The sequence below is a fragment of the Oncorhynchus masou genome, chromosome 15 (assembly GCF_036934945.1).
Source record: "Oncorhynchus masou masou isolate Uvic2021 chromosome 15, UVic_Omas_1.1, whole genome shotgun sequence".
In the NCBI taxonomy this organism is placed as follows: Eukaryota; Metazoa; Chordata; class Actinopteri; order Salmoniformes; family Salmonidae; genus Oncorhynchus; species Oncorhynchus masou.
Genome location: NC_088226.1, coordinates 24,033,641 through 24,046,470, shown reverse-complemented (window position 1 = coordinate 24,046,470; position 12,830 = coordinate 24,033,641). Strand labels below are relative to the sequence as shown.

The window sequence follows — 12,830 nt, the reverse complement described above, 5'->3', positions numbered from 1 at the left end:
ACAAACTGAATTGGTCCACTCACACAGACAGCATCGTGAAGAAGGCGCAAGCAGCGCCTCTTCAACCTCAGGAGGCTGAAGAAATTCGGCTTGTCACCAAAAGCACTCACAAACTTCTACAGATGCACAATCGAGAGCATCCTGGCGTGCTGTATCACCGCCTGGTACGGCAACTGCTCCGCCCACAACCGTAAGGCTCTCCAGAGGGTAGTGAGGTCTGCACAACGCATCACCGGGGGCAAACTACCTGCCCTCCAGGACACCTACACCACCCGATGTTACAGGAAGGCCATAAAGATCATCAAGGACAACACCCACCCGAGCCACTGCCTGTTCACCCCGCTATCATCCAGAAGGCGAGGTCAGTACAGGTGCATCAAAGCTGGGACCGAGAGACAGAATCTGTTTTTCAATCTGTTGATGATTAGCTACCGGAGAGAGAGACCAAATCAAGACGCTGGACAGAGTGGAATCAAGTATAGCAAAAAGGCAGTTTATTAAGTAAAAGATATCTTGTCCTCTAAGCGTGCACGGACCTAGTCATATGGCTCAGAAGGAGGCAGCTGACAAGGATCCCTAAAGAGTGTGCAACAGATTTTGTACATAGAATGACGTAGGTTGATTCTTGTAGTTCTGTCTTCTGACTGGTTGGTGAAGGTTGGAGGCGGGTCCTGACCGAGCCTGTGCAGGAGCCTTATTGGTGCCCCGTGAAGTCGTCCCATCCTGGCTCCTGCCCAGTAGAAAGGGGAGTGGAGTGTAGTGTGTGTGTGTGTGTGTGTTTATGCAAGAAGATGTTTGTGTGTCCCGTTATGGCTAGGTGTGTGTGTGTGTGTTCGTGCGATGGAATGTCCGTGTGTGTCCCGGAGTCGTGAGATAAGGGAGCAAATGGGGTCGTGAAACAACAGAGAGCTGAGGGGGGTAGTTTATTGCTGGGTATGTGTGTGTCAGGGGACAGTGAGACCGGAGATCATAGGGGTCCTGAAACAACAGAGCTGAGGGGGGTAGTTTATTGCTGGGTATGTGTCCTGGTTCCTGTTTTAGCAGGGGTCCAATAAATGACTTGAGTCAGGCAGATCAGCTTAGTGCTGTATAATATGAGCCATGTGTATGAATATTTATATAACAAATCCCCCTCTTCACGTCAACTAGAACCAAAACATGAAGCTACCAATCAATTTGGTATGAACCAAAAACATTTTAGTCCCCCTCTTCACGTTTACTAAGACGTGAAAACTATAGCAGAAAGGAGAAGGAGGATATAACGAAAACAAGGAGCCCCCTTGTATGGAGCTAAGCGAGGTAAATAAGCAAGGACCAAAAGGAGTCCACTCCAAGTGCTACACCTGGAGTGGCCAAGAGGGATAGACAGGAAGAGGGGGTTCCTCAAAAGGTGGAAACGCCTCATCGGGGACATCAACCGCTAAAAGGGGGTACATGTGGGTCTGATCACTGGGCAGTGGGGTGATTGCAGTGGTGATCACTCTAGTGGCTAATGGGCGAGCGCACGGAATACAGCAACAACCGCACAGGGTTAGAATAGCCACAAAAACAGCTACGGACACTAGGACAGAGGAGATAAGGGTCTTATATTTACCAAAGGCATCCATCCAGGAGTCCCACATAGAGGTATCAACACCAGAATGTTGTTTAATCTTACCATTAAGAGTACGAAGACCCTCCAGGGCCACAGTCAAACTGCCATCAGCCGCTGTGTTATTGGGAATAAAAGTGCAACACTGCTCACCGAACATGGCACATACACCACCACGTTCAGCCAATAACCTGTCAACAGCAATCCTATTTTAGAACGCCATGAGGGATGTGGCAGCCAATTGGCTTGTTGAGTCCAGTTGTTTCTGGACATTAAAATGAATGTAGTTAATACGATCTACATTTTTGTTAACTGTGCACCACCAGCAGATTGAGGATTCAAAACCTGCAGCTACTTGGTTCGCCCACAGCATACCATGGGTCATCCTCAGTCAGTCTCACCCTCCCCTGAAAGCATGCTTCAGTATCAGCATCTCCAACTGGAGCATCAAGCAAAGGCATCATGCCTGAAGCCTTCACCACATCTGTAACAGACTTCTTAAAACACGGTATGATGCAAGCAGCACAACACATCAATAACAAAAATACAAGAATTAGGGTCAGAAATCCAGTAACCACAACACTAGTGTACTTACCAAACCAGGCTCCCAACCAAGAGAACAGTCCAGACTCCTCCACCCCCGCCATGGTCCTCATCTCAGCAGATAGTGCATCAAGCCCACTAAGGACCTTAGATATACTACCATCTGGACTGGTGTTATTAGGAATATACGTGCAACATTGTTCACCGAACATCTTGCAGATGCCTCCCTGACTGGCAAGAAGCATATCCAAAGCAAGTCTATTCTGTCTTGCAACCACAGATGTGGCCTCAAGCTGTTCAGACAGACCAGTGAGTGCATCACGGGAGTAATTCACAAAACGCTGTTGATTATAGTAGATATAATTAATCCTTGCAGTCTGTCTTGCATCCACTATGGCTGGACCTATAATAGGTAGTAAGAGTCCATCATTCCTACCCAGGGCCTGAAACTCATGAGGAACCCCCACTAGCACTCCCAACAGGTTAGTGTGTATGTCAACTACATCCTCTGTCCATGGAGCACTACGTCTATGTCTCCCATGAGATGGAATGTTTTCAGGTCCCCTGGATACAGAACCCAACAGCTGCTCAGCAGTAACATCAACAATGGTCAGTGGAATTATCAAACTGGTCAGAGCACACGTACCTTGCCAGTCTCCTCTAAGAATGGGTCTCAGCACTCCTTTGGGTCCACAGATCCACCACACATCAGCCAGACCACTAGTTTGGTTTAGGCCTGTAACTGGCCAAGTGGCATTAATGGCTATGTTACTACTGCAATCAGCTTCAGACAATCTCCCATAATCAATGCCATTACCTGTACCCATGATGCAACTGTAATTGCCCCCATATGCCTTAACACCCCAAGGGGCCCGATGAGGAGGTGCTGTAGGAAACACAAGGCTCAAAGAGGAACAGAGAGTTGAATTGGGCTGAACCTGGTAAAAACCTCTCAGAATACACAGCCACCCCTCTCCTTCTCCTATAGCAAATGGGTGCGTAGCCAGAACAGGTCTAGCATGACCAATGTTTCATGTAACTCATGCAGTCCTTTCTTTTCAGGGTCTTAGCTGTACACCTCATATAAGACGGCCACAAATTGTCCCTACCATCAGCACCAGTCTCAGTGCTAACATTAATTACCTGAATGGGATTTTTAACACAGTGGCGGCAGGTTCGGTCCAGGGGTGGTAGAGGAGTGTGTCTGGCCCTGGTTCGTCTGGGACCTCTGGTTTTGGCAGCACCTTAATAGAAAACACACCCATCGTGTCTGTCCCGGGCCTTTGTGGTCCGAGAGTGTAAATGCCTGCATCAGAGAGCTTAATAATTTTGATGGTTAGTAGGATTTCATCACCTTTACAGAGTTCAACAGTGCTCCCAGGTTTTCCCCATATCATGGAAAACCTATCCTCCTTTGTGGAATCCCCTATGCTATAAGGATACCCTCTTCTCCAAGCTGTGTTATTTGGGATGTAAGCACAAACATGGTCCTGATAAACATGCATACTTCTCCCTTTTCAGCCATTAACAAATCTAATGCAATTCTATTCTGCCAAGCCATCCAGGCTGGTTGCTTCAGTCTGTTCTGCAAAACATTTAATAGCATCTCTGGTGTAATAGTTAAAGTGCTGTTGATTATAATAAATATAATTAATCCAGTCCACATCCGTGGAACCCCAATGTTATCAATGTATACTTTGTTCCTCCATACTGAGTGAGTGGATTCATATAGCCCTCTCTCTCCAAATGAGCTATGACCTGTGTCCACGATCAATATGGGAACCTGCACCGATATATCCCATAATGGCTCAGTGTCCCAGACTGCCATGTAGTTAGAGACTCCATTTTGGTCTACATAAAACTCGATTGAGAGATCCTTCCCAACCTCTACTTTAACTTCCAGTCTACCCAGATCTAGGGATCTCTTATGCTTATTTTGGAACAAAATCCTCATCGTCTAAACCATGGGTCAAATTACCACTCTCCGCATACTCAAGTAGGACGTGCTTATCAGGAATATGTCACCCACGATAAGACAGCTCAGACGAACAGCTTCCATGTGAAGCCCCACCCTCTCCGAGAACACATCACTTAGCAAGAGCCAGACACATCTTCACTTCTATGAACAACAACAGTGAGGAAAGGACAGGTAAGGTATTTTTCATTCGAGAGATGGCCCCCAGAATTCTATTAATTCCAGTTCTCCTCTCGAACTTTGTTATTGTTTGACAGTGTCATGTGTCTTACCCTCCCGCAGTGCGATATGAATCCGGGTAGCTCTTTCAGCTAGCTGTCACCAGGAGTCTTTGGTATGGTCCCCCCAACAGGCCTCAGGGACTGGATTGAGTGACTTTATCTGTAATTCACCTGTAGTGTATAACATATTGGACATACAGGTTTGGTTAACAAACAGTTTCTCATTTGTTCTGATTGTTAGCTAATAATTTTTTTTTAGTTAATTATCCCGTAGGTCACATCCTATTCTAGAACACAATTTACCCATCCCCCCTTTGTTACCTGGCTCTGCCCAGGTAACAACCATGCCTACTCTTAAACAATGATTTGGGCAAGATTTGTAAATTATCCTAATGTCTGACATCATCATGTAGGAGCCCCTTTTAAATGTTCCACATGTCCAATTCTCCCTTGGGCGTCCATTCATGTCAATCCTGTAACAATACTCTGTCAAGTGTCTTATCTATTTTTAAGAACTATCTGTGCTACTCATATATTTTCTTAAATATATATATTCCCGATAACCCTTTTCTCTCATATCTCTCAAATTCCACTAAGCTTCTAACTGTTTGACTTTGTCTACAATCATTGATTTTAGAAAAAGCATGTCTATGAGCGGCTTTTCTCTAAAGTCCTTACTTTTCCTTAGTCAATCTATCTTAATCCTAACAATAATCCTAAATCAGAGATGTCCTATATTCCTGTTAAATGTAATAGTATTTAAAAATGTATAATAATCAAACAAAGTCTAATAAATGCTAACCATATCACAATCCTTCCTACACTAACAAGCCCTCTCCTATCTGACAATAACATGAATTTAATGTGTTGCAAAGTGTGGAATACCTTATCTACAGTAATTTATTACCCCTAAAAACCGCAACTTATTTTTCTATGTAATTCCCTGCCCTATTGGCTTAATCTCTTATTTTACCCTATTTATTCTCAATGATAAATATGACTTTTTCTCTGTTACAATACCAAATCATTAATCACCCATTCAAAAACTTCACAGCTAATGTTGTAAAACAGAATCCTGAACCACTTTCTCATTTGCGGTACAAACAATAATTCTAACCCCCCAACCAAAACTCCATTATAATGAATTTACCTTAAAACTAGTAACTCAATATGACCACATTCATTATACAAATGACTCTCCCCTGAGGCTGATCAGACCTCAGAAGACCGTCACGATAAGATCAATTGGTCATAAAATAAAAATTCACTTGTATAATTTAAAACTCATAAACTAAAAACTCATAAAGTTCCATATTGTGAGCGTGCCTCTCTAAAATACCTTTGCACTAAAACAAATAGTCCTAACAATGGTTTTAGGTGTATATACTTGCAGACCTGTTTTAATTTGGTCGTTTATGGCCTCATTCTCCCCAAGATTATAATCCCAGGAAACATCTAAAATTGAGACACCTAAACATCAATATTCCCAGAAGAACACAACACTCCTAACTAGCATTCACTATGCTAATTCCGATTCAGAAACTCAAAAGTGAACTATAAACTAAACCTAATGATGATTCCCCTTTAACTCAAATCATTAATCATAAGTTTTAAACAACGTCAATGTATATAATTACTTAGATACAATTAACCGATAACGTTATTGTATTACTTCTTCCCCTCTGCCGCAAATGTCGTACATTTCTCAGTGTAAGAAATCCTAATCCCAGATATTTAATAAAAATATAAACGCGTTTTTCCTTGGCTCCTTCAACTCACATATTTTAGATAACTTCCATCCGTCCCAGTATGAAGAATCCTACTTAAACACACCAGAACTAATGCTTAATTAAGTTGAATCAACTCCTAAAATAACCAGTCTCATAGGAATCAAACAAGTAGGTATATTGACTTTTTATCACCTTCTGAAAAGTGACTCAAAACAATAATGCACGCATTTTCCTTCTAAAAGACACGAACAATTTTCTCCGTTACCCTCTGTCCGTGGCGACAACAGTGCCTCGCAAGTGATGTCATCAACAAGCGCTCAACCTTGGCTCAATCCGTAACCGACTTTCAATGAATTGTAAATAATTATTGTTCGATAAACCAAACCTAATTTATCACATCTGTTCAAATCCTGAATTATAATTTACCACCCCAACCAATATCTCTTAATTCGCTAATTTTATAAAAACATTTCGATGGGCATAAATCGTAATTGTCTCTTCGTTTTTATTTATAATTCATTTTGATCTGAGTAACTGTCTCGTCTTTGACTTAGCATTTTAATTACGACTCTATTCCCAATACGTTATTTACTTGTTTTAATTAAAACTCATACCAGCATACGTGAGTGTACACCTTTAAAATACCTTGTCACTGGGAACAGGGAAATCCCCTTAACACAAACTTGTACTACTACAACGACACCCTATAATTCTGATAATCCCTTCACATCGTTTGTTTTAAATCTCTTGACGTTTCATATTTTATTCGTGTTTCTCCACATTTTCTCCCCAAAATACTCCTTAAATACCCAGCCATTAGACACACACACACCTGTGATAAATGTATACTGTCCCTTTAACATAACTCAGCCTGCAGTCCATTCTGCGGGCCTTTCATTGTTCCCCATAATGAAAACAGATTCTAATGTTAGTATACCTTAACCTCCTGTTTAATTTCAATGGTGTTATCTGAACAATCAAACCAAAATCAATAACCGGGAAGTACTTGTGTAAATTAATTAAAAGAACAAAATAAATCTACCTTTTTTCTCAGCACTTGGTTAGAACACCACTCCCTTCTTTCATCGACCACATTTAGGTTTTTTAGCTATGATTTAGGTTTTTCCGCTATGGCGGAGACTACTGGGTAGACTGCGTCCCACGGTAAGCAATTTGCAGGATCACAAACAAGGGCCCAGATAGTTCTAGCCTCGCCCAAGAAGAGAGATGTCCCTTTAACTGGGCGAGGTTCCCTTTTCAGGGGAGGTGGAGTTTGATGCTCCATCACCTGAGTCAGGAGTGTCTCCATTTGGTACCAAATTTAGGCTGTTCAAATCAGCTCTGACTTCAGTCAGTGTTCTGGAAGGAGTTGGGGCTGGGTGCAATGTGTAAGGTGGTGCCAAGGTGCGCCTGATTTACTTTTGACCTGGACTGAGTGTGAAGTAACCTCCTTCACTTCGTACGGTCCAGTCCACCTGGGTTCCAGCCACTTTCTCTTGTGGACTTTAACCCTCACCCAGTCACCAACTTTTACCATCAGTGGTGGCGTGTCTCCTGGCAGCTCCCCCTCCTGGACCTTGTGAACCTGGGTAGAGAGTGCTGCAGAGAGAACCGTCAGTTTTTTCACATAATCAGACATTACAATTTGTTGTACATCAAGAGCGGGCATATGACCTCCCTCCCTTGGTGGACCAGGCATGACTCTTCCAGTCATTATCTCATGAGGAGAGAGATGGGTGCCTGCTCCTGGTGAGGCTCTCATGGCCATCAACGCCAGAGGCAGGGCTTCAACCCAGGTCAACTTCGAACCTGCACATGCTTTAGCTATCTTAGCTTTCTACTTGACCTCAACTCTTACACAATTTAAGTAATATATTTAACCACACCTCTACAAGACCTATTCGATAGTACACAACGTATCAATAGGACATTTTACATGCAGATTCGGTTAATCTATTAATGCAAGATATCTTTTAACCATGCCTTTAATTTTTAAAAGTAATTTAACAGCAATTCATACTCACGCCCAGTACTACTGATCAAAATTTGGCAATTGACTAAAATACAATATGCATATTTTTGATTTAACAGGCTCTGCTTAACTTTTATGTCGAGCTCTGTGATCAGTTTCCTGAGGCAAGTTGAATGGCCGATGTCTCCTGGCGACAGGTCACTCTTCCGTCTGGTTTGCACCCAATGATTTGTCTCCCCTCACATCAACTTGTCATAGATCGAATTTAGATGTTTAAACCATCCTCTGCTACCAAGTTTTGTTGATGATTAGCTACCGGAGAGAGAGAGACCAAATCAAGACGCTGGACAGAGTGGAATCAAGTATAGCAAAAAGGCAGTTTATTAAGTAAAATATATCTTGTCCTCTAATTAAGCGTGCACGGACCTAGTCATATGGCTCAGAAGGAGGCAGCTGACAAGGATCCCTAAAGAGTGTGCAACAGATTTTGTACATAGAATGACGCAGGTTGACTCTTGTAGTTCTGTCTTCTGACTGGTTGGTGAAGGTTGGAGGCGGGTCCTGACCGAGCCTGTGCAGGAGCCTTATTGGTGCCCTGTGAAGTCGTCCCATCCTGGCTCCTGCCCAGTAGAAAGGGGAGTGGAGTGTGTGTTTATGCAAGAAGATGTTTGTGTGTCCCATTATGGCTAGGTGTGTGTGTGTTCGTGCGATGGAATGTCCGTGTGTGTCCCGGAGTCGTGAGATAAGGGAGCAAATGGGGTCGTGAAACAGAGAGCTGAGGGGGGTAGTTTATTGCTGGGTATGTGTCCTGGTTCCTGTTTTAACAGGGGTACAAGAAATGACTTGAGTCAGGCAGATCAGCTTAGTGCTGTATAATATATTAGCCATGTGTATGAATATTCATATAACATATCAAGGCCATCAGACTGTTAAACAGCAACCACTAACATTGAGTGGCTGCTGCCAACACACTGACTCAACTCCAGCCACTTTAATAATGGGAATTGATGGGAAATGTAAAATATATCACTAGCCACTTTAAACAATGCTACCTAATATAATGTTTACATACCCTACATTATTCATATCATATGTATACGTACAGTGCCTTGCGAAAGTATTCGGCCCCCTTGAACTTTGCGACCTTTTGCCACATTTCAGGCTTCAAACAATAAAGATATAAAACTGTATTTTTTTGTGAAGAATCAACAACAAGTGGGACACAATCATGAAGTGGAATGACATTTATTGGATATTTCAAACTTTTTTAACAAATCAAAAACTGAAAAATTGGGCGTGCAAAATTATTCAGCCCCCTTAAGTTAATACTTTGTAGCGCCACCTTTTGCTGCGATTACAGCTGTAAGTCGCTTGGGGTATGTCTCTATCAGTTTTGCACATCGAGAGACTGAAATGTTTTCCCATTCCTTCTTGCAAAACAGCTTGAGCTCAGTGAGGTTGGATGGAGAGCATTTGTGAACAGCAGTTTTCAGTTCTTTCCACAGATTCTCGATTGGATTCAGGTCTGGACTTTGACTTGGCCATTCTAACACCTGGATATGTTTATTTTTGAACCCTTCCATTGTAGATTTTGCTTTATGTTTTGGATCATTGTCTTGTTGGAAGACAAATCTCCGTCCCAGTCTCAGGTCTTTTGCAGACTCCATCAGGGTTTCTTCCAGAATAGTCCTGTATTTGGCTCCATACATCTTCCCATCAATTTTAACCATCTTCCCTGTCCCTGCTGAAGAAAAGCAGGCCCAAACCATGATGCTGCCACCACCACTGTGTTGCTTTTAAGCCAAACATAACGTTTTGCATTGTTGCCAAAAAGTTCAATTTTGGTTTTGTCTGACCAGAGCACCTTCTTCCACATGTTTGTTGTGTCTCCCAGGTGGCTTGTGGCAAACTTTAAACGACACTTTTTATGGATATCTTTAAGAAATGGCTTTCTTCTTGCCACTCTTCCATAAAGGCCAGATTTGTGCAATATACGACTGATTGTTGTCCTATGGACAGAGTCTCCCACCTCAGCTGTAGATCTCTGCAGTTCATCCAGAGTGATCATGGGCCTCTTGGCTGCATCTCTGATCAGTCTTCTCCTTGTATGAGCTGAAAGTTTAGAGGGACGGCCAGGTCTTGGTAGATTTGCAGTGGTCTGATACTCCTTTCATTTCAATATTATTGCTTGCACAGTGCTCCTTGGGATGTTTAAAGCTTGGGAAATCTTTTTGTATCCAAATCCGGCTTTAAACTTCTTCACAACGGTATCTCGGACCTGCCTGGTGTGTTCCTTGTTCTTCATGATGCTCTCTGCGTTCTTCATGATGCTCTCTGCGCTTTTAACGGACCTCTGAGACTATCACAGTGCAGGTGCATTTATACGGAGACTTGATTACACACAGGTGGATTGTATTTATCATCATTAGTCATTTAGGTCAACATTGGATCATTCAGAGATCCTCACTGAACTTCTGGAGAGAGTTTGCTGCACTGAAAGTAAAGGGGCTGAATAGTATCATAATTTTTCAGTTTTTGATTTGTTAGTTTGAAATATCCAATAAATGTCATTCCACTTCATGATTGTGTCCAACTTGTTGTTGATTCTTCACAAAAAAAATAGTTTATCTCTATGTTTGAAGCCTGAAACGTGGCAAAAGGTCGCAAAGTTCAAGGGGGCCGAATACTTTCGCAAGGCACTGTATATACTGTACTGTATCATCTACTGCATCCTTATGTAATTCATGTATCACTAGCCACTAACTATGCCACTTTGTTTACATACTCATCTCATATGTATATACTGTACTCAATACCATCTACTGTATCTTGCCTATGCTGCTCTGTACCATCACTCATTCATATCTTAATGTACATATTCTTTATCCCCTTACTGTGTATAAGAAATGAGTTTTGGAATTGTTCGTTAGATTACTGTTGGTTATTACTGCATTGTCGGAATTAGAAGCACAAGCATTTCGCTACACTCGCATTAACATCTGCTAACCATGTGTATGTGACAAATAAAATTTGATTTGATTTTACAGCTTGTGTTCGTGATGGCTGCTCAGTGAAACGACCTGTCCTGATTTGTCATAGACACTTTCATGAGCAGGCCTTCCTTCATGAACTGGCCTCTGTAAAATGGTATAGAATCAGCTTGATCCTTCTTTTTTTATATTTTCAGTGGCATTGTCAACAAACACGCCTCCATAAAGAAAATGCGAATTTAAAAGGTTCAGCCCCTGGTTCGACCGTGATCTTGCAGAGTCACTCCACCTCAAGAATTGCATTTGGCAAAAGGCTCGGCGCACGCATACTCAGGCAAATGAGAAATAAGTGCGCTCGGACTATCCGGAAGGCCAAAGTTAGTTACTTTAAGGAACAGTTTTCTCTCTGTGGGTCTAACCCCAAGAAGTTCTGGAAAACGGTTAATGACTTGGAGAATAAACTCTGCTCCTCAACGCTGACCATGTCCTTTAATGTTAATGATGTGGGTGTCACTGACAAGAAGCACATGCCGGAGCTCTTTAAAAACCTCTTCGTTAAGTCAGGATTCCTATTTGACTCAGCCATGCCTCCTTGCCCATCCAACATTTCCTTATCTCCCACCCCTTCTAATGCTACTATCCCCGATGCTTCTCCCTCCTTTTCCCCTGCACCGCTACAAAGTTTCTCCCTACAGGCGGTCACTGAGTCCGAGTTACTAAAGGAGCTCCTTAAACTTGACCCCCAAAAAACATCTGGGTCAGATGGTTTAGACCCTTCTTTAAGGTTGCTGCCCCTATCATTGCCAAGCCCATCTCCAACCTTTTTAACAGGCCTCTCCTTTCTGGGGAGGTTCACATTGCTTGGAAGGCAGCCACAGTTTGTCCTTTATTTAAAAGGGGGAGATAAAACTGATCCTAACGGTTATAGGCCTATTTCTACTTTGCCCTGTTTATCAAAAGTGTTGGAAAAACTTGTCAATAATCAACTGACTGGCTTTATATCTATAGTATTATCTCGGGTATGCAATCTGGTTTCCGCTCAGGTTATGGATGTGAGACTGCAACCTTAAGGTCCTCAATGTCACCATTGCCCTTGATTCTAAGCAATATTGTGCTGCTATTTTATTGACTTGGCCAAAGATTTTGATACGGTAGACCATTCCATTCTTGTGGGCCGGCTAAGTGTTTCTGAGGGGTCTTTGGCCTGGTTTGCTAGCTAATTCTCTCAGAGTGCGGTGTATAAAGTCCAAAGATTTGCCATCTCTGCCTGTCACCAAGGGAGTACCCCAAGGCTTGATCCTAGGCCCCACACTCTTCTCAACGTACATCAACAACATAGCTCAGGCAGTAGGAAGCTCATCCATTTTATATGCAGATGATAGTTATACTCAGCTGGCCCCTCCCCAGATTTTGTGTTAAATGCTCTACAACAAAGCTTTCTTAGTGTTCCACAAGCTTTCACTACCGTAACCTTGTTCTGAACATCTCCAAAACAAAGGTCATGTGGTTTGGTAAGAAGAATGCCCATCAGGTGTTATTATTACCTCTAAGGGTTTAGAGCTTGAGGTAGTCACCTCATATAAGTACTTGGGAGTATGGCTAGACTGTCCTTCTCTCAGCACATATCAAAGCTGAAGGCTAAATTTAAATCTAGACTTGGCTTCCTCTATCGTAATTGCTCCGCTTTCACCCCAGCTGCCAAACTGTCCCTGATTCAGATGACCATCCTACCCATGCTAGATTACTGAGACATAATTTATAGATCGGTAGGTAAGGGTGCTCTCGAGCGGCTCGATGTTCTTTACCAT

The 12,830-nt window shown here is 42.6% G+C and overlaps 2 long non-coding RNA genes across 2 annotated transcripts; both read right to left on the bottom strand.

Annotated features, from left to right (window-relative positions):
• Window positions 1–472: 472 nt before the first annotated feature.
• On the bottom strand, window positions 473–6,349 carry LOC135556012 (uncharacterized). The gene is made up of 2 exons (XR_010457932.1): window positions 6,253–6,349; window positions 473–4,501 (listed from the first exon to the last, which is right to left on the bottom strand). It is a non-coding gene; the product is annotated as an uncharacterized LOC135556012 (long non-coding RNA).
• Window positions 6,350–6,642: 293 nt separating this feature from the next.
• LOC135556016 (uncharacterized) lies at window positions 6,643–8,796 on the bottom strand. The gene is made up of 2 exons (XR_010457935.1): window positions 8,459–8,796; window positions 6,643–8,344 (listed from the first exon to the last, which is right to left on the bottom strand). It is a non-coding gene; the product is annotated as an uncharacterized LOC135556016 (long non-coding RNA).
• Between the last annotated feature and the right edge of the window lie 4,034 nt (window positions 8,797–12,830).